The following is a 19,918-nucleotide window of genomic DNA, read 5'->3' as shown; positions in this document are numbered from 1 at the left end:
AAAAAACATAAACACCCTCACATATTTTGAGGGAGTAAAGATTTCTCCACTTGAAACCATTTTAATACATTTTTGACAAAGAGATGAAAAATAAGGCTCATCTCTTTAGCATAAAACTGTATAGGATATAAAGGATCCATACATAAAAGTGATAGGGGTTAATTAGAAACCATAGCGGTCAACTGAAAGGCATGGGGAATATTTGAACCAAACTCAGTTTGGGGGTGTTACAGAAATTGGGATATTCAGATAATACATTTGAGTCAATTAGTAGTCGTAGGCAGCTAAAGGATTTGGATTAACAAATCTGTAGTGAACATCATTCCTGTGGGTCTCCATGATGTACCCCATTTTATAGACCATTTACTTATAAAACAATATCAGTTTCTAATTCAAATTACATTGAGATAAAACACATAGTGCAAACAACTTAACTTCTTGTTCGAGTGCTCTTCGTTGACAGAGGTGAAGAATATATGGCCAAGTTCTTCTGCTAGTTGGATTTATTTACAGACTTGTTAATCACAGACTTGTTATTCGCAGACTAAGACATCGAATGCATTAACCACTGTGCAAGATGTGTGTAATTATGCTGGGTGTTACATAACTAAATGTGTTAAGGTCTCTTTACGAATTGTATGGAATTTAGAAGGGAAGACACCAACAAAGGAGAATGAAACATATAATAAATCACACTATCTTACATATGCAGTGGCGTAGCTAGGCTTTATGCTGCCCATGGCGGTCCCTGCATTTGACATCCATGGCGGCCGCAGGTAGAAGGGGGTTGGGGGGTGGACGGGATATCCACGCCCCCAAAACTCGTGCTGCCCGGGGAGGACCTCCCACCCCCTTTTACCTCTTTTTGCATTATCAACCCACATTTTGGACTGATGCTGCTAGTTTTTTGACCGCGAAGGTGAACTGAGACCTGCTAAACAGACCTCAGTGCCACTGGTCTGACCCTTAATAAATATATGTCTGGATGGTTCACCCACAATTGGCATAAGTTAACTAGTCTCAAGTATATGGTACCAGGGGTACCCTTGGACCTGTAAATTAAAGTGTCCCTCTTGAATTGCAGCACTTATTTGTCCCAAGTGTGGCAAAGCAACGCGCGACTCCCAGCCCTCCATTGCTTGCCGGTAGAGCACTTTTTGACTGCTAACTTGACTTTGCTATTTATAGTAGTGGTAGACCTATTAAGCCTAAAAGGCAGGTTTGATTATATTTAAAAAGTTGAACATGTGGTTCTTAACTTTACCTGTCAGAACAGTAAAACCCTTTACTGTCCTTTTTACTGTGGAAAGGTCAGAAACCCTATTGGCGTGTACAGCGGTACATGCTGACAACTCAGCAGGTCTAACTTATGAATGGGACCACTAAATACGATATTTCATGGTTTCAAAAGAATTGTTGCATAATCTCGACTTAATGCTCAAATCGAATTCATGTAAATTTTGCATAAAAGCAACTTTAGTAAGTAGCAGCTTTGTTACCCAACATCTTCCAGTGACCTTTTACGATTACTGGCCACGAGACAGCCTTCTACCCTCCTGGGGAACAATGTGAATGACTCACCCCAAAACTCGTGCTGACCGGGGAGGACCACCCACCCCCTTGCTACGCCACTGTACATAAGCACCGCCTGGTGACAAATATGTTACAAAAAACATTAAACATTCTCTAAGTGTCTCCCCGTAGATGCTGACTTACTAGTGAAGGGGAATGGAAGGAAACAAAGTGAAAAGTATCAGATAAAGTAAGGCTGTAAAGAAAGGCCTCTTTTTGCATGATCAACCCACGTTTTGGACTGATGCTGCTAGTTTTTCGACCGCGATGGCGGAACTGAGACATACTAAACAGACCTCAGTGCCATTGGTCTGACCCTTACTAAATATATGTCTGGATGGTTCACCCACAATTGGCATAAGTTAACTAGTCTCAAGTATATGGTACCAGGGGTACCCTTGGGCCGGTAAGTTAAAGTGTCCCTCTTGGATTGCAGCACTTATTTGTCCCAAGTGTGACAAAGCAACGCGCGACTCCCAGCCCGCCATTGCTTGCCGGTAGAGCACTTTTTCACTGCTAACTTGACTTTGCTATTTAAAGTAGTAGTAGGCCTATTAAGCCTAAAAGGCAGGTTTGATTATATTTAAAAAGTTGAACATGTGGTTCTTAACTTTACATGTCCGAACAGTAAAACACTTTATTGTCATTTTTACTGTGGAAAGGTCAGACACCCTATTGGCGTGTACAGGGGTACATGCTGACAACTTAGCAGGTCTAACTTATGAATGGGACCACTAAATACGATATTTCATGGTTTCAAAAGAATTGTTGCATAATCTCGACTTAATGCTCAAATCGAATCCATGTAAATTTTGCACAAAAGCAACTTTAGTAAATAGCAGCTTTGTTACCCAACATCTTCCAGTGACCTTTTACGATTACTGGCCACGAGACAGCCTTCTACCCTCCTGGGGAACAGTGTGAATGACTCGCAGTAAGGAAGACAAAAGGGTCGTTGCTGGAAGAGGTGTGACCTCTGCTTGGCAGGAAGACTATTGTATAAAGCACAGGAGCAAAAACCCATCAACCACGTTGGGATTGGGGTAGATAATCTCAATAAACATATAGTATCCCAACTGGTATTATTTGAAGACAATTAGAAAGGATATGTCATAAACATTATCAGAAAGGAAATAAGGGAACTCTTTAGTTGTTTCAAATGTGCTCTTGGCATCATATTTATCTAGAGAAAGGGATGGGCAAGTTACAGTTGTAGCAGCACTGTAAATAAACAAATAATACAACCCTTATTGTACTTGGTGCTCAAGATGTGCAAGTGACGTACAAAGTGGCGACGCAAGTGACAATGTGATCAGCATAAACGGCGCATGGTGACTAGTGCAAAAATATATACAGTGAGTAAATGAAACAATACAGATCAGCGGAATTGTAGAGTTTGGTTCTAATTTAGATTGGCTATAGTTTGGAAGAACCACATTGTATGCTGCGCCTATGATTGCGCTGAGTGGTCGACGGCGATTCGATCCTCATAAATCGGGATCTTCATCAGGACTGGGTTGATGTGCCAACAATGTTGTACCTGGGGGGGGTAAAAGAAAGGGATAATGAGGGGTTGGACGGGTGGGGCAGATAGAGGCGCAAGTGTAGCGGGAATGGGGAGTGTTAGATAGGATCTATACGGGGAAGTGTCAGGCAATGGGGCATGTATAAGATGGCTTCTAGGAGGCAGCGTGGGGTGTATTCTAAAAAACGCTAAAGAAACGCGATGCTCAGTGGGCTCTAGAGCATGCGAGATCAAGAATGATTGCAGTGGCGCACTGAAGTGCAGGCGAGCACACGAGCTGCTAGTAGAATGGGTGAGACTATATGCGAGTGTAGTAGAATGGGTGAGACTATATGCGATTTAAAAATGTGCCGTGAACAAGGGGCACACGTACAGACAACGGAATTGGTGACGGATGTCAGACTTTGTAAACCGCGTGTGAGTGGTGACGGCTTGGGACGATATGTTACATCGCCAAAGAAATGTTCCAGGCATTTTTGCGTCACTCGTATGATTGGGGGCCCATTCAACTGTATGAGCTGTGTGTGAGGCTCTTAATACGATTAAGAGAAATGTAGCGAAGAAATCATGACACTTTACACTATGCCTCGTGTTGAAGATGGAATAGCCCCGTGTGGTGCAAGAAAATGCTAACTGCACTGCATTATTGTTGTCAGCTAGCATGACCCAGTGCTTTTATATCCCCAGCTTGATACATATAAGCTATGTGAAGGTGGAGACTCACTTTAGGAGTACTTCTGTATCCCATTGGATCCCCAGGCAGCTGGTATGAGCATTCAAGCTGCTTCTGGGTAAATAACGTTCACACATTGTTTTTAACACATACAGCAGAGTCGGGTGAGAGTGCACGTTTTTAACTACCTATATTTGCCTATTTCTTTGACAGTTAACACAGAGCAAGTGTCCAATAGTGGAGTGGCAGCATATAGTGCAGCCCTGATGAATCTGCCAAAATTGCTGTGGCAGTGAAACATGTCGGCAATAGGTAATGGTATGCATGGATAGCTACCAGCCTTTTTATTCTCAATAGCAGACATCCATATCTCTATCAATAAAGTTATTGAAGAGAATTGGATGCTGTGTTTTATGCACTTGCTTATGCAATTTCTTTGTCACTAGCAGATTTTTTCTGCTTCCACTGTTGTTGCACTGTTTGGTTTGTTGCTTTGGACACTCTTTTCGTCCTTTTCTTTGAGAATCGGATGACAAACGATGATGAGACAGGGGCCTGTCTGAAGATTACATACCAGTTACCCCGTTGGTGGTGTTTCCGTGAGGTGTCATTCGTTTCTCGCACATTTTTTCTAAATAGAATTTGGTCCAACACTGATGCTGTGGATATCCGGTATTGATTAGAGGTGTCAGACACTTTTCTATATCGTTCTGTGTGGCTGTCAAAGAGGTTAGCTTTAGGTTTTTATTTCTAATTGCACAAAACTCTGGACGAGATGCAGTGAAACGTCCCCTTATCAGAATTAAAGTGTGCTTGGGAGGATAATAGTTAACAGTACGTTTAGACTGTCCTATTATATAAGCAACTGACACAAGTAGCGTCCTTTGGGCAGGGTCTTTTGTTGTTGGTCCATGTTTGAGTGGAGGGCGACCCGGTCCATAATTTCCCTCTAAACTCCTATTTAGGTCAGGATATGATTAAGTGTCTTGAGCAACCACGGAATAAAGAGAAACGTTTCCCCTTCCAAGGAATGGTGGATTACTAAGCAGATTTACATTTTGTAAAGATTTTTTATCCAAATCTTTGGCCACTTAGGGCTTTCCATAGAAAAATGTGAAGTGTGCTCGTGGGTTTTATAGCATGTTATGTTATGTTATGTTAAATGGGACTTTTATAGCGCAACGGCTACTCCAAAGGAGTGTCCCGGCGCTTTTGTGCTCCAGACCAAAGAAAGAGATGGAAAACATAACAGTAAAAAGAGCAGGGGCCTAAAGAGGGGGAAGATTATCCAGTGAACAGCCAGGTTTTTAAGTCTTTTCTGAAGGCAAGCAGGTTAGCGGTGTTTCGCAAGGACACCGGTAAGGAATTCCATAGCTGCGGAGCAAGAAAGCTAAAGGACCGGCCGCCTAGCCGAGCCCTTTTGATGCGTGGCACCCGAGCCAAAGCCAAAGCTTCTGACCTGAGGGATCGTACAGGTCGATAGAAGTCCAGCCTCCTCTGAAGATATTTGGCACCATTGCCATGCAAGGCCTTATGGGCGAGAGTCATGGCCTTGAAAAGTATCCTCTTCCGCACCGGAAGCCAGTGAAGGGATACGAGGAGATTGGAGGCACTGGTGCGGCGGTGCAGGCCAAAAATTGCACGAGCAGCAGCGTTCTGAGTAACCTGCAAACGCTGGAGGAGGTATTCAGGCAGACCCAGATATAGGACATTTGCATAGTCCAATCTGGACCCTATGAGTGCCTGAACAGTGATCCTCCGATGTTCCTCCGAGAGAAGGGGAAAGAACTTGCGCAACATTCTGAGTATCCCAAAGCATGTTCCCGTAAGAGTGGAAACCTGGGATTTGAGCGAGAGCTCGTTGTCAATTTTAACCCCCAGGTTCTTAGCCCACTTAGAGGACTGAGTGGGAGGGAACATGTCAGCAGGCCACCATCCCTGCCAATCTGGTTCTGATGGGCATCCGAAGAATAGTATTTCGGATTTGTCCGGGTTGCATTTGAGGCTGTTGTGTGAAAACCAGCTAAAGACAGCCCCAAGGCACTCGCAGATCCTTTCTCCATCGAACTCTTCGCTCTTACGACAGGTGAATAGAAGCTGGGTGTCGTCAGCATAAGAGACGATCCGGGCCCCGTAGGACTCCGCCAGTGTCGCCAGAGGGGTCATAAGGATGTTAAATAGAGTGGGGCTCAGTACAGAGCCCTGAGGCACTCCGACTCCCAATGGCGGCATCTCGGCGGACCCGGGTGGGACCCAGACCGTCTGCCGGCGGTTGGCCAGAAAGGAACGAAACCAGTTGAGCACCGTCCCCCCTAGACCGATGTTATGAAGTCTAGTGAGGAGATCCTCGTGGGGGACGGTGTCAAACGCCGCCGACAGGTCTAGCATGACTAACATCACCCTGCCTCCTGTGTCCAGCACCTCCTTCACGATCTCCGAGACTTCCAGGAGCGCCGTCTCGGTGCTTAAGTTGGAACGAAAGCCCGATTGGGATTCATGAAGTAACTCATTAGACTCCAGGAAGTTAGAAAGCACGCTGTGCACGTGTTTCTCCAGGATCTTGGTCAGTGCTGGAAGGAGCGAGATTGGCCTATAATTAGAAGGCGCCTCTGGATCAAGATTGGGCTTCTTGATCAGGGGGATGACCATGGCTTGCTTCCAGGCCTGGGGCAGAAAACCCTGACTCAGGGATAAATTGAGGATAGGATTAGCTATGGGATTAATGACATCTGCCATTTTCGCTAAGAATTTTGCTGGACACGGATCTAATGGTGAGCCTGATTTAAGGTTCCTCATCAAGGCTAAGGATGCGGCAACCGGAAGGGGAGGAAAGTGTAGCAAAGCTGGGCCAGGAGGAGACAGGAAGACTGTCATGAAGGATATTGTGGACAGGGCACCCTGTTTGAAAGCTTTCACCCTAGAAGGAGAATGTGTATTGGTCATTTTTGGCAGCTGCATGGGACTTAGTGTCATTATGTTTCAAATGGTAGACGGAGAGGAAAGAGCTATTGCTTTTGCCTTGCATAGCTTAAGAGGGGCAGAAATAAATTAGTCAGCTATTGACAAGGAGGCGAATGAAAGATTTAAGCTGTTCATGTGGTGTGAACCTTTTAAAGATTTAACAGATCACAACCCTCTGTGTGGAATTTTCAGAACAATGGGTCTCTAGATAGTTTCGGCTAGCAGTGGAAAATGGGTGATAAGTTTATAGGAATTCACTTTTGATATAGAATATTTGATGGATGTGTCCAACTCTGTGGCTATTGTTTATTCAGATTGGTGCAGGTAGGAACTGTTTTATCCTAGTCAGAGGAGTTGGAAGATGATATATGGGTATGTGTCTGTGCAATTACCTATGACACCATTTTAGAAAGGGAATGGAGCTGATGAAGCTTGATGACCCAGTACTCTCTGAATTTAGCAGAAAGTTAACCTGGGTTAAGAACAGAAGAGACATTTTAAAGGTGATTTAGGACTACATGGTTTGTTATTAGATGATCTTTCGTTGCAAGAGTATTTGTTGTTCAGAGCAACAGATTAGTTGTATTTTATTCAGGAGTGTTTTTGAGTTGACACATGAAGGTGAGCTTGGTGTGTTCAAGATAAAGGAAAGAATCAGTACAGAAATTTGGTGGTCTACTCTTGATTTGGCAGTGGGAAGTTCTGTCAGAGGGTGTTTTAAGTGTTGTACTAGTGGTAAGGTGCTTCGGAGAAGAGTGCCTCCAATGTGTTTACAAACGGCAGAGGAACAACCCTAGCAAGAAGTGACTTTAAACATAGTAGATCGTTTAAAACGTGAACAGCTCAGTCTATATTTGCTGGTTATGGTTGATTTGTATTCACAGTGGCTTATATTTCAAAGGGTGAGTGACATTACATCTAGTAGCATCATGAAGGTTTCGAAGGTAACTTTTAACAGTTAAGGTTTTCTGTGAAAATTGCTGACCGACAATGGTACATAGCTGTGTTCTCCAGAAATGGAAGAGGTTTTAAAAATATGTTAGGGAGTGTTTTAAGTGTTGTACTAGTGGTAAGGTGCTTAGAAGAAGAGTGCCTCCCATGTATTTACAAAAGGAAACATAAGAAATAGGCCTCAAACCCATGTACATAATTTGGGGGTAGTCAGAGGTCACAGCTGTGTCTTCTAGCTTGCTCCATGCTACTCCTGTCACTTCCTTTGCAACCACTGGCCTCAGAGGGGGGCAAAACATTTGCCTCGTTGGAGGCTAGGGGTTGCAAAGGAAGTGCGCGGAGTAGCAGGGAGCAACCTAGCTGCTACCACTGACCACTTCCAAAGGACGTTCATGCTTAAATCATCTGTAAACGAAAGGTATAGTAGAGAAGTTCAATAGAATCATTAAGAATGGTATTCAACTAGCCAAAGTTTCCAGTTGTGACGGGAAGGAAGCTTTGTGGAATGGAATTGTATCGCGTCGCCTCTCTCCTCATCAGACCACGGTTAAAATCCTTTTTGAACTATTTAGGGGATGAAAAAGCCTGATAGCAAATTGGTTCCTGGGTGAATGAGATGCAAAAGATGGTGTGCTGATTACTGGAAAGTTCTTTTTTTTTATAACTCTTATTTATTGAGTTTCAAAAACAGTGTCATTACAGTACATCTTAAGATGATGAACGTAACATATAGAGCTTACACATTAGTCCTTTCTAGTTTCATAACCTAGGAATCGGCCATCCCACAAATTGCCGGTGTCCATCACACCTCCTGCTCCCTTCCCACCCAGTTGGATCTGAATGTATTGTCCCTCATGCATTATTCACACCAGTCCGCATGCCCTCCCCCTCCCGAACAGATCAGCAAGACAAGAAGGTGCCCCAAAATCTCTTCAAAGTTTTGTAAATTATAATTAAGTCGATAAATTACTCTTTCAAAGCCTGCAGATTTGTACATATCTTCTAACCATTGTTTATGGGATGTTAAAGATTGTTTTTTCCAATTTGCGGTGAGTTTGATAAAAGGAGGTGTGTGGGAGATGTAAAGGTGAAGGTGGGAGATCCAGTGAAGATCAGGATGGCCACTGGAACTGCAGCACGGTCTAAATACTCACAACATATGAAATCCATTTAGTTTTTTCCTCTTTTTACAATGCAGTTAAGAATTGCAATAGAAACATTTGCAATCTTGATTGATTAGTGGTCTGAAGGAGGAATAATGGTGAGAAAGACGCAGATGGCGAGAAAAACTGTGGCGAAGGATCATCGTCTAAAAAGATTGTCAGTGTAGGTTATAGGACATTAAGCTTCGATGCTCCCTCCAGAGTAACTCCGAAATGAGTACTCAGGAAAATTCCAGATTATTTGTTGCTTATCTTTAATCCACTATGCTTTTTATTGGGTTGCTTAGAAGACAAACATTTTTAAGAGGTGTTCCCTCATTGTTCCTTTCATTTTTAAGCGATTTTAGTTTGGGTACATAATAGTTCAACTTTTGTCACTGTTTTGTGTATTGATGTTTGCCGTTTGTTGAGGAGGAAGGTGTGGGGTGTATTGGAATGATCATTGACTATGTAAGAGTGTTGTTGTATGATGATTCTCTTTTAGATATTTCAGTGAGGGCTTAAACTATGGGGATTCTGTTTGCCAGTTCGAGCACTGGCTGTGGCTGGGGAGTCACAGGATAAACCAGCTTGCCAAACCTCAATAAGAAAACATCTCTAAAGTCTTTCGGCCCTGTGAAGTCACACCTTAACACTTCTCTATTGCCATATTCTTAAAGTACACTAGTTCTTTGTGAAGTTGGTAATTCTTGAATAAGATTTCTGCCCCTGCAGTTTCTTCTCGAATTGGCCCTGTTCCTTCTCTACCTGCCTCACTTAAAAGAGAGTGAAGCCTTTATCTCCTCCTTATAATGTACTTCGCTGATCAGGACCACAATAGGCGTGTATACATTTGAGACTGCATAGAATTTCTTACAACATAAATACATATTTGACTATAATTTGATTAAGACAGACATACTCGCCACCTTGAGAAAGCCCCAGGCTTGTGTCTCGAGAAGGGGCGAAACACGTGTTGGCAGTTACCTCTTTACACCACTTGGTTCAATGTTTGGAACCACTACCTTTTGTTTCAATCAAAATAAATGCAATATTGCACCTCTAAAACTTGTAGTTTCAAATGCTAGAATAAAAGAGGACAAACACACAAACTCTAACTCAGTAAAACTTGATTTCAGAGTTTGCTATTTCAGACAGGTTTGAGAGAAAAGTGGCAAGTAAATGGAGGAATGCCTTTAACACTTGTGTTAAATCTGATCTATCCATGAAATAATTACAGAGGTCTTTCGTCGTGGTGCTTCTACTTTGCTAAAAAAAATCTCTTAACATTTCCTGCACTTCTGCATGGCTGCTCATTGGGTCAAGGTTCAAAGAGAAAGACATAAAGCACAGTCCGAAGGTCATTAGGTTACCCAATATACAGGCTTGTTGTTCATACAGCTGACCTGACAACCGTTGCAGCCTCTCGTTGGGCGCCAGATTGCGCACCACCTTTCTGACTTGCACTTGTCAGGGGCAATGGTCACACTTCCGCCGGGTACTGGGTATGGGTAAGGGAAGGGGTAACTGACTGTATACTGGGTAGGCGGCCCCCCAACTTTGACCCTGGGTGGACACCACATAACGGCTGCCTTTTGCCATGCTCCAACTGGTTCCTAGTAGTCCTGGAACAGCCTAGTGGGCAAAGGTAGGAAGAGGATTTCAAGAGCTCCATAGAGATGAAGCCAATGTTGGCAACTTTCAAACTCCTCCCCTTCAATTTGCTTACGTTTAGACATTCAGGGCCTAATTTACAATGCCATTTACGTGTGCCATTTTTTTGTTCACTGCTAAAAATGGCTCAATTTATGCTCGTCTGGAATCCAAAAAATGTGTACTGCACTTCACTCAACCCCACACAAGGAGTGGGCGGCAGTTTGTGAATGTACACAAACTCGCTCACCCTTCCCATCTTGCACATGGTTTAGGTTTACTCCATCAAAAGGACAGGAGCAACTATCTTTCCGGCTTGTAAGGAGAATAGAACACCCCCATATTTTCTTGTATTGTAGGTGAAGAGGTTTATCCACATAGTGTTTTTCAAGTAGGGATAACAAATAGAATAAAAAAGGGACTTTTGCACATTGGGTTTAATTTCCTCAATACGAGTTTGGGAAAATACTGGAGGTCATATAGAATTACCAGTGGTAAGTGTAGAAAGTTGAGTCTGGTGAAGCTTTTAGGTTATTGGGAATGTTTCTGAATTCCTAAACATTGTACTTTTACATCTATTATAGGAATACATCAACAGGTGTAAATGTATGACTTTCCTTTGTGATTTGTGTATTATTTGGAAAATAATTTGCGTTGAACATGAATTTGAACTAGTTAACAACTCTTGCACTAATGCACTAATGAAGCCACCAATTGTCTTTTTTCAAATCAGATTGCTCTCAATGGACGAAACCAAGTTAGGCATCGATAAAATGCGCTCTTTCAAAATAAACATTATTCAATTTTAAATTCTGAGCATTAAAGACATTGTAAGCGACTTAAATTATATTTTGAGTAAAGGGATAATTTCTCCATATGGGTATTTGGATCTGCCACTTTTTTTAATAGTTCATTAGCGTTAAGTAAACAGTGCAGTGCAGCAGCTCGGTTGTACTGTTTATTTAACCTTAAATGACTATCTATTATTGGTGCCAGCCACTGCCTGGAGCGAGCAGAGGCCTTCTACGCAGCGAAGAAAATAAAATACCTCCCACTTTGAACGACATGGAACAAAATATCCTACCAAAGTGAGAGACGCCGACCCTTTCTATTAAAGAGCCCGTGGGATTTGTTTCCCTTAGTAAGTTTTCCCATCCCATGCACACCACTTCATTTTATTATTGCTTACTATGACCGAGTTTAAAATTATTTCAGGTAGTATTTTATCACTTTTGACACCTTGATCTCAGCGGCCTTTGCCCCATGGGAGTGGAGGAGGCCCCCCACACTGCTGGGCAGAAAGCGTCAAAAATAAAATGGTAATAAAATAATTTTATTACCATTTTATTTTTGACGCTTTCTGCTAGCAAATGGGGTATGAGGAGAGGGCGGAGACGTGAGTCACTGCTGCCAATGATTGGCAGCTGTGAGGAGTGGCCACTTAAGTTTGACGTGTGCATGTTGGTTTGGCTGCCTACCTTGCTACAGCCAAACCGACATGCGCAGTTCAAACCGCTCCAACCCGGCAGTCTTGGACAGTTGGGTTGAAGAGACAGTGCCTTTTGGAGCCAGACTGCCTTAGCCGATCTAGACTCTTTATTCATGCTGCTTAAAGTATCCCTCAGAACCTGGGTAATTGTGGTTAAATACAAAAGTGGTTCTGTTGGGTGTGTCAAATCGCTCTGGAGTTGCTAATTAACCCCTCCCCTGCTGGTGACTGAACCGCTCCATCATCAGCCGTGGTCGCACTGTGCTGATGACGGAGCGTTCGGTCACGGCCCGCTCGGCGCGCCTGTGCGGCGCAGATTCCGCTCCTGCGCTGGGCGCTCCATTGAGCGGGCGGTTCCGTCACCAGCATGGGCGCGCCGCGCGGCCCCCCCGCCCCCTTAGCTCTCCGGGGGAATAGCCGCCACAGCGAAGGGGTTAATGCAAAACAAAACAAAAGTTTGAAAAACTCCCTGAAACACATATGAAATGAGGCAAAAAATACTCAAGCAATCTAATAATCAACTCCATATAACCACTGAATGATTTGGAACGAATTTATATTAAACTTCAATCATGTTACATTTGAATTAATTCATTCAATAATGACTGTCAAAAAAGGGTGAACATAGTGTGACAATTAGTGACAAGTGCTTGGTGTATGAAACATTGTACAGTGGAGTCAAAAATACATATATACAATTATGTACAGTTGTTGGCCAGAATCTATTTTACATCCTAGCATTCATTTCAAGGATCCTGTAGTTTCTGGACCATAGGTGAGCGTCGACGTTTCGACCCTGTTGCGCCCCAATTGGTGGTCGCGTCGGGTCTTTATAAAGACATGAGGGGTGTGGGTGGACAGTATTGTCAGGAGGAAGGATCTCTGCCTGAAAAGCAGCCACACGGTCAAATCCGATCATGGAATGTAGAGTCAATCGCTGGAGAGTCGCTGTGTCATCTCCCTCTGGTAGCGGGGGGAAAGGAAGTATGAGAACGGCTTCTTGATTGGATGAGAGAGTCGGCTTTGGGCTTCGAGCTCATGTGCTGCCGAACATCGAGCGGGAAGGTAAGCTAATTGATTTATTTGCCTGAGCTAGCAGCAGAACAGTCACGGAACAGCTGCAGGAGCGAGTGTGCAAGTCCCGGCCCCCGACGCTCCCCCGACGCTACCCCCGGCGCTCCAGAGAGAGAGTACGGGCTGCAGTGGTTTGCAGCGGCAGCCAGAGACCAGGGATCTGAGAGCCCCTCCGAGCACCTCTGTCCGAACGCTGGGAGCAGAGACGAAGAGTTGGGCCGCTAAGGGGAAGTCTCTTCTGCGCCCCGTCCTCCAGCATCCGTCAGGAAGCACCAGTGCAATCCCCGTGACACTCGTGAGGCTGGCTGCAGTAGGTCTGGAATGCTCTTCACCATAAATGCGCCTGCTGGCCTGCAAAACTGGCCCAGAGCCCCCATTTTTTTGCCAAAAGAAGTGTACAGAGCCTCCAAGGTGCTTCTGTGGAGTACACCGCCCCCTCCCCCCTCGAGGCAAATGAGACAGAGAAGGTGGATTGATTGATCTGTCAATCAGGGCCAACAAAGTGGAGGGATTAGTACATCCTAGTGTACAAGTGGGCAGGAACTATTAGTGGTGCCGCTCGTAGGAGTAGGAGAAGGATTAAGGACTTGGTGAATGCTGGGGACCACAGAGCCCAGGAGCCCCTGCAGCTTGCACATCTGTGCTGATACGCCCATGCCGCTGCTGCTATTTCACTCCTCGTGGCCCCCGCTTCACGGGACGCGTGCGGGCGCGCGCCGGGTAAAAACCCGGGCCAAGGGTGGGCCCGTTTAAGCCCGGCGGAGACCGGACCGGGCACCCCTCTAACATCGCCCACCCGGCCCGCTCCACTATCAACAGCTGTGAGTACCAGTAGCCTTTGCAATATTCCTGGGGAAATGGCTGGGCGGGAAGGACGGAGTAAGAAATCACTAACAGGGGGTTACATGGCCGGGACTCTAGAGATTCATTACTAGGGCCACAAATGTTTTGAAGCATGAAATAACCCTAACAGAGCGACGCCTCTCTCAGGATCTAGCTTTTGCTAAAAGATCTTCTTTGGGTGAATTGGCGAGTGCCCTTACACCTGAGCGCATACCGCTCACACCCCAAATTATTGTCAGTGAGGGGAGCGTGATTGGAAGTCCTAAACAAATAGCCCAGCGAGCAGAAAAGCTCGCAACAAAAGTTGAGCTTCAATCACTGGATGTCTCGAGTGAAGAGTCGGTGACTGTAGCTGAAAACAACCAAGCGGTTTCTAGGAGCTAAGGGACAAGTCGCAGACAGCTACGTGGGCGTCTTGAAGGAGCCGTCCCTAAAAGAAAGCGAGGTGGTGCTGCCTCACATGGGAGGAAGCCTAAGCTTCCGAAGCTCAACAATGATATTGACCCTGCCACTCTGGCCCCAACTATGACAGAAAGTGGTCAGTCTGACCCACCGATTGTGATCCTCCCCACAGTTGATACCAATTGCCCTGATGAACCATCAGAGGAGGATGTATTCCTGTCGAAATTGGGGGTACTCTTGAAGCAAATATTACATCCTCTAGAAGGGAGACTATCACTAATTGAGCAGAGGCTGTTTAAAATCGAAGCGAGCATGGATACAATAAAGGGTACCACGGTAAACACTACCCAGGATAGATCAAAAATTGTTGGAGAAAGTTTACCGTCAAAATCTAAAATGTTAACGCCCACGAACTCTCTTGCTCCTGTGAGTAACCCAACATCCATACCTTCTGCCAACCTGTCAGAGGACACTACGATGGCAGCAAGTAATAAGAACCCTATTGACTCACCACTAATGGGAGGTGATCGGAGGAGAGATCCTAGGGGAACGACAAAAGAGAACTTGACATCTGATGGTTTAAACTGTACTTTACCACGTATTGATTTACCTCCGGAAAGTGCACCATACGTGGTTGTTTTAACCAAGGTTCCTAAACTGACTGCGAATGGGTTAGAATCATATAACGAGTTAAAAAATAAATCCATCCACTGGTTGAACACTAACCGACCCCTACCCAGTAATGTGCATTGTAAAATTTTATTTGTAAGAAGAGTGGGATGGGTGGGTAACAGAGCTAAAAATGTGGAGGGGGATTGTATCGTTATCCATTTGGAGGACAGAAGGGTGATCGATCATGTCTGCATGGGCCCATCGGGCTCTGCCCAAACGAAGATATATCCCAGGGGCCTTGGCTATTTTTATCCCTCTCCACTCGATCCCTAAACCTTCATCATTGTGGTCCCAATGAGGGATGGGTCGCTCAATATAACTCCAGGCCCCAAGGTGATGATATGGGTGGGAATCAGTCTCTGTGGGATTTTCCAGTTAGCAATAGGTTTACCAACCTCGACCAGGTCGATTGACTCACTTTTACTTCCCCATCCTCAAGCCACTCAGAATTAAGAGAGAGGGCAACGATGATAAAGAGGAGCTTAGAGGTAAGAAAACAAGATCCCCCAATAATCGAGCCAATGGTGTTTAAGGAAAGCAGAAGTATAACCTTGGATGCTCCAGCAGTGGAGGTTGGGATCCAGGTTTTCAGTGGCGAAAGCCCTAGTTCACCATCTATGGTATCAGCTTCTTTAGTAACAGTAGTGTTGCCTTCTTCTCACCTCAGCATTATTGATTATGGGTTGGTGGATAATGGTCCACTGGAGGGCCCTGGACTTGTTACTAGACCTGGAATGGAGCCAGTGAGCTGTAGTGGAGGCCTTACCCTAGTCGTGGAATATTGCAGGCCTCACGGCTAAAATGGACTTGCCAGACTGGGGAGAGTTTATAGATTCCTTTGGAATCTGTCTCTTTCAAGAAACGTGGGCCCTAAACTCAATTCATCGGGTGGGTTATGCGACCTACTCCGAACTTGCAGTTAAGGGACTCAGAGGCAGACCCTCAGGAGGGATGTGCATTTGGATAGAAACTCACATTGAATGTGTGGTTAAAAGAATCAATACCATGTCGCCAGACATAATCTGTATTCTTTTGTCCTTTAAAAACCAACAAAAACTGGCACTAATCAATATTTATTCCCGACCCGTTCACTATAGTGGTACTTCTCCATCGCTGGCCCTATTGGATATCCTATTGAAATCTCTACCGGGAGGTGCGGCTCTCTTGATTGGGGGGGATTTTAATTGTCACTATGAACCCCTCAAGGGAGCGCTTAAATCGATTACTGTAGAAGAAGATGCGATTTGGTCTATTCCACCCCCTAACACCTATGAGGTAAAGACCAGTACACCTCTAGTGCTCCAAATGACCACCCTTACACTATCCTCCTCATTAAGGACCTGCAATGGGCGCTTCCCGAATGATAATCCTAGTCTCCCAACCTTTAAAAGACTAGGTCAGGCATCTGTGATAGATTACTTTTTAATTAGCTTGGAACTCTGGCACAAAGTGGTGGATTTTAAGGTTGTGGTGCGCATGGAAAGTGATAACAACCCATTGACCATCAAGCTATATTTCCAGGTAGGTGATACAGATCAAGGTTTTATTTTCCAGCCACGAAGTGACCTTAGAATACTTAATGGAGGGAGGCGTATTCGCTGGGCAAAAATTATTCAAACCCAAAATATTGTTGCAAAAATGTACAATACGATCATTCCACTTATTGAACAGGCAGCCACAGTCCAAGTGAACACCCTGGATAGTACCACTGGGAATGATCTGGGAAAAATCCACCAGGAGATGGTGGCAACCCTGGGGGATTTCTTTTACAGTATACAGCCAAACAAAGATAAACCCCGTAGTACAATCAACCAGTGGTTTACCAGGGGCTGTCGGGTTGCTAAGCGAACCCTCTTAGCATCCCTAAAGGCTGGAGATTCTGTCACTATAAAGGCATCAAGGGCTGATTTTAAAAGAATTACCAACATTGCAAAATCCGAATGGGAAGAAAATAGATGGTTAGATATTAAGTCCGCCCTAGAAGAAAAAACCCCTAGGGCTTTTTGGAATTTGGTTCACACAGGGAGTAGTGAGGGAAAGTCCTGTGTTGATCCAAACATTCCAGAAGAGACATGGCGTCTATATTTTAAAGATCTTAGGGCCCGATTCACAGAATGAACTTAAGACTCAATCCTAAACTTACTACTGTTTTGGTATTCAGAGATTGCACTTACTACTTTTGGTATTCACAGAATGAACTTACTACTTTTGGCATTCACAGAATGCACTTACTACTTTTGGTATTCACAGAATGAACTTACTCATTTCTGTATTCAGAGAAGTTAGGACTCCTAACTTTAGGACTCCTAAATGCCTTCTGTGATTACCGAAAGTCTTAAAATTAGGATTTTTCTCAATTTAGTAGTAATAAAGTTAGGACTCCTAACTTTAGGACTCCTAAATGCCTACTGTGAATACCGAAAGTCCTAAAATTAGGATTTTTCTCAATTTAGTAGTAGTAAAGTTAGGACTACTAACTTTAGGTCTCCTAAATGCCTTCTGTGAATACCGAAAGTCTTAAAATTAGGATTTTTCTCAATTTAGTAGTAGTAAAGTTAGGACTCCTAAAACTTACCCAGGCAGTTGGGGGTATTCTAAAAGCCCATAGGAGTTGCGTTGCTCCTGCCGACGTTACGCGAAGCGCTGCTGATAGCGCTTCCAAAACCTGGCAAAGACCCCAACCAGTGTGCGTCATATCGCCCATTATCACTTATTAATATAGATGTAAAAATAGTGGCAAAAATACTAGCAAACACAATACAACCACTGCTGAAGCTTCTCGTGCTCCCAGATCAGGTGGGCTTTATACCCACGAGATCCACAACCCAAAATATTAGAACTATATTCACGATGTATCATAGCCTGCACCCAGAGCTGCCGGCAGCGGCCGCGTTATTGGATGCGGCGAAAGCTTTCGACTCCGTGAAATGGGACTTTATGATGACTGTCCTAAAAAGGATGGGGTTCCCACCCGCTTTTCTGAAGTGGATTGCGTTGCTATATGACGAACCTAGGGCGTCAGTACGAATCAACGGCCACACCTCACACCCATTCAGGATAAGCCACGGCACGAGGCAGGGATGCCTCTGTCACCTTTCTTGTTTGCGCTCACGCTGGAGCCGTTGGCCTGTAAAATTAGACAAAACCACCCAGAAATGGCGCTTCAATTCAACCTCCGCTCGGTGAGCATATCTCTCTACGCTAACGACATGGTCCTGTACACTAGGTATCCGGATAAGAATCAATTCAATTCAATTCAAGGATTCTTTATTCGATGATTAAAAATCACCATAAAAGCACATACATATATACATGAGTAAAAAATTCATGAAATCATTTTCAGGATCCCGATTATAATAATTATTTTTACACATTGCAAAAAAAGGGAAAGGGGATTTTGACACTTTAAAAAAGTTTAATAAGAATTATTAGGCATTATTCCTCTCCTCTGGTTACCCTTAAACGGACCGCCACTTTAATAAAATTCATTATGCAGCACAATGTTAAAGGGTCGGATGCTTTCTGTAGATAGATTAGGGCCTCTTTAGCATGTTCCAGGTTGGCTTGTTTTAAAATTTTCACTAGAAATCTACGCCTAGGCATGGAGTAAAAAGGGCACAGGAGTACAAAGTGAAGGGAATCCTGCGGAGACCTATTGTCGCAGCCGCAGGTTCCCTTCTGCTCAGTTGTAGTTAAAAACCCTGCTGGTGATGCCAATAAGTATGGAAGTAGGTTTAATCTAAAGCGACACATCAGAAATCTGTCCTGAGCATTGTGCATGAGGTACAAATATGGCTCCATTCCCACAACGCTCTTAACCAGGTTGTGAGCCCTTCAGCCTCAACTCTCAGTTGTGCTTTTTGCTCTAAAAAAGCTTTTTTTACTAACATCTTGTGCTGGGATACAATTGCTACAGGGTTGGTGAAGAGGTTCCTGTAGCCAAGGGCCTCTAAGGTACTCTTTACATAGTTGAGCCATGGTATTCTCATACATTTATCCCTTTCTAAGCAATCATTTAGAATTTCTCTGCTTAGAGACGCGTCAGGGTTGACCCAAATTTTTAACCAGGCCACTATTGGCCTAAGTTTTACCAGATCTTCTAGGTAAGGCCTCCCTAGTTCCCTGTGTGCTATGAAACCAGCGGTACTTGGGGGTACCCTCAGGATGGTTCTTAGGTATTTATTTTCTTCCCGCTGTATTTTTGCAGTATTAACAAAGCCCCATACCTCTGCCCCATAAATCACTTTGGAGCAGCATATGGAGCTATACAGGTTCATCATCTGTTCAGGGCTCCATCTGCCTACCCTCCTACCATAACTTGCTATTGCGCCATTGGTAGCGATCATTTTGCAACAGCGCTCCTCAACCAGGGAGTTAAATTGTAAAGCCCCGTCAAAAATTACACCTAGATAGGGAAATGTTTTATCCTCTTCTATTTTATGGTTTCCTATCGTGTGCATACATTTGGTGCAAGGTTTGTTACCAGCCAACAGCACATATGATTTGCCCAAATTGACAAAAAGGTCTAGGGAGCCCATAAATTTAACAAATCCATCAATCAAAATCTGTAAGCTCCTAGGCGTACGTGCGAGCAAGACCGCGTCGTCTGCGTAAAGCAGAACGGGGATATGACGCGTCCCCACCCTTGGACAATCTGTCTTTAGATTTAACAAAAACTGCTCCAAATTGTTTATATAAAGGGAAAATAAAAATGGGGCAAGAATACAGCCTTGCCGTACCCCACTCTTGCAAGGAAATGAATCGGTCAGCCCCCCCCTATTGAAACGGACTTTAGCAGAGGTATCACTGTGAAGTTCCCTTAAGATGTTAATTAGGCCAACCTCTATCCCCATGAGAGACATCATGACCCAAAGTTTCTCCCTATTAACATGATCGAATGCCGCTGCTAGATCCATGAACCCCATATAGATGGCTTCATTACTGGCCATGGTGTATTTGGC

The 19,918-nt window shown here is 44.2% G+C and overlaps 1 protein-coding gene across 1 annotated transcript in view; it reads left to right on the top strand.

Moving 5' to 3' along the window:
• Positions 1-19,918, top strand: part of LOC147732516 (carotenoid-cleaving dioxygenase, mitochondrial-like) — a 711,267-nt gene that overhangs the window by 490,343 nt on the left and 201,006 nt on the right. The gene's annotated exons all lie outside the window — the stretch shown is intronic.

This window comes from Lissotriton vulgaris, chromosome 2_1, assembly GCF_964263255.1.
Source record: "Lissotriton vulgaris chromosome 2_1, aLisVul1.2, whole genome shotgun sequence".
NCBI lineage: Eukaryota > Metazoa > Chordata > Amphibia > Caudata > Salamandridae > Lissotriton > Lissotriton vulgaris.
Note: the sequence above shows the minus strand (reverse complement) of the source record. Positions and strands in the feature narration are given on the sequence as shown.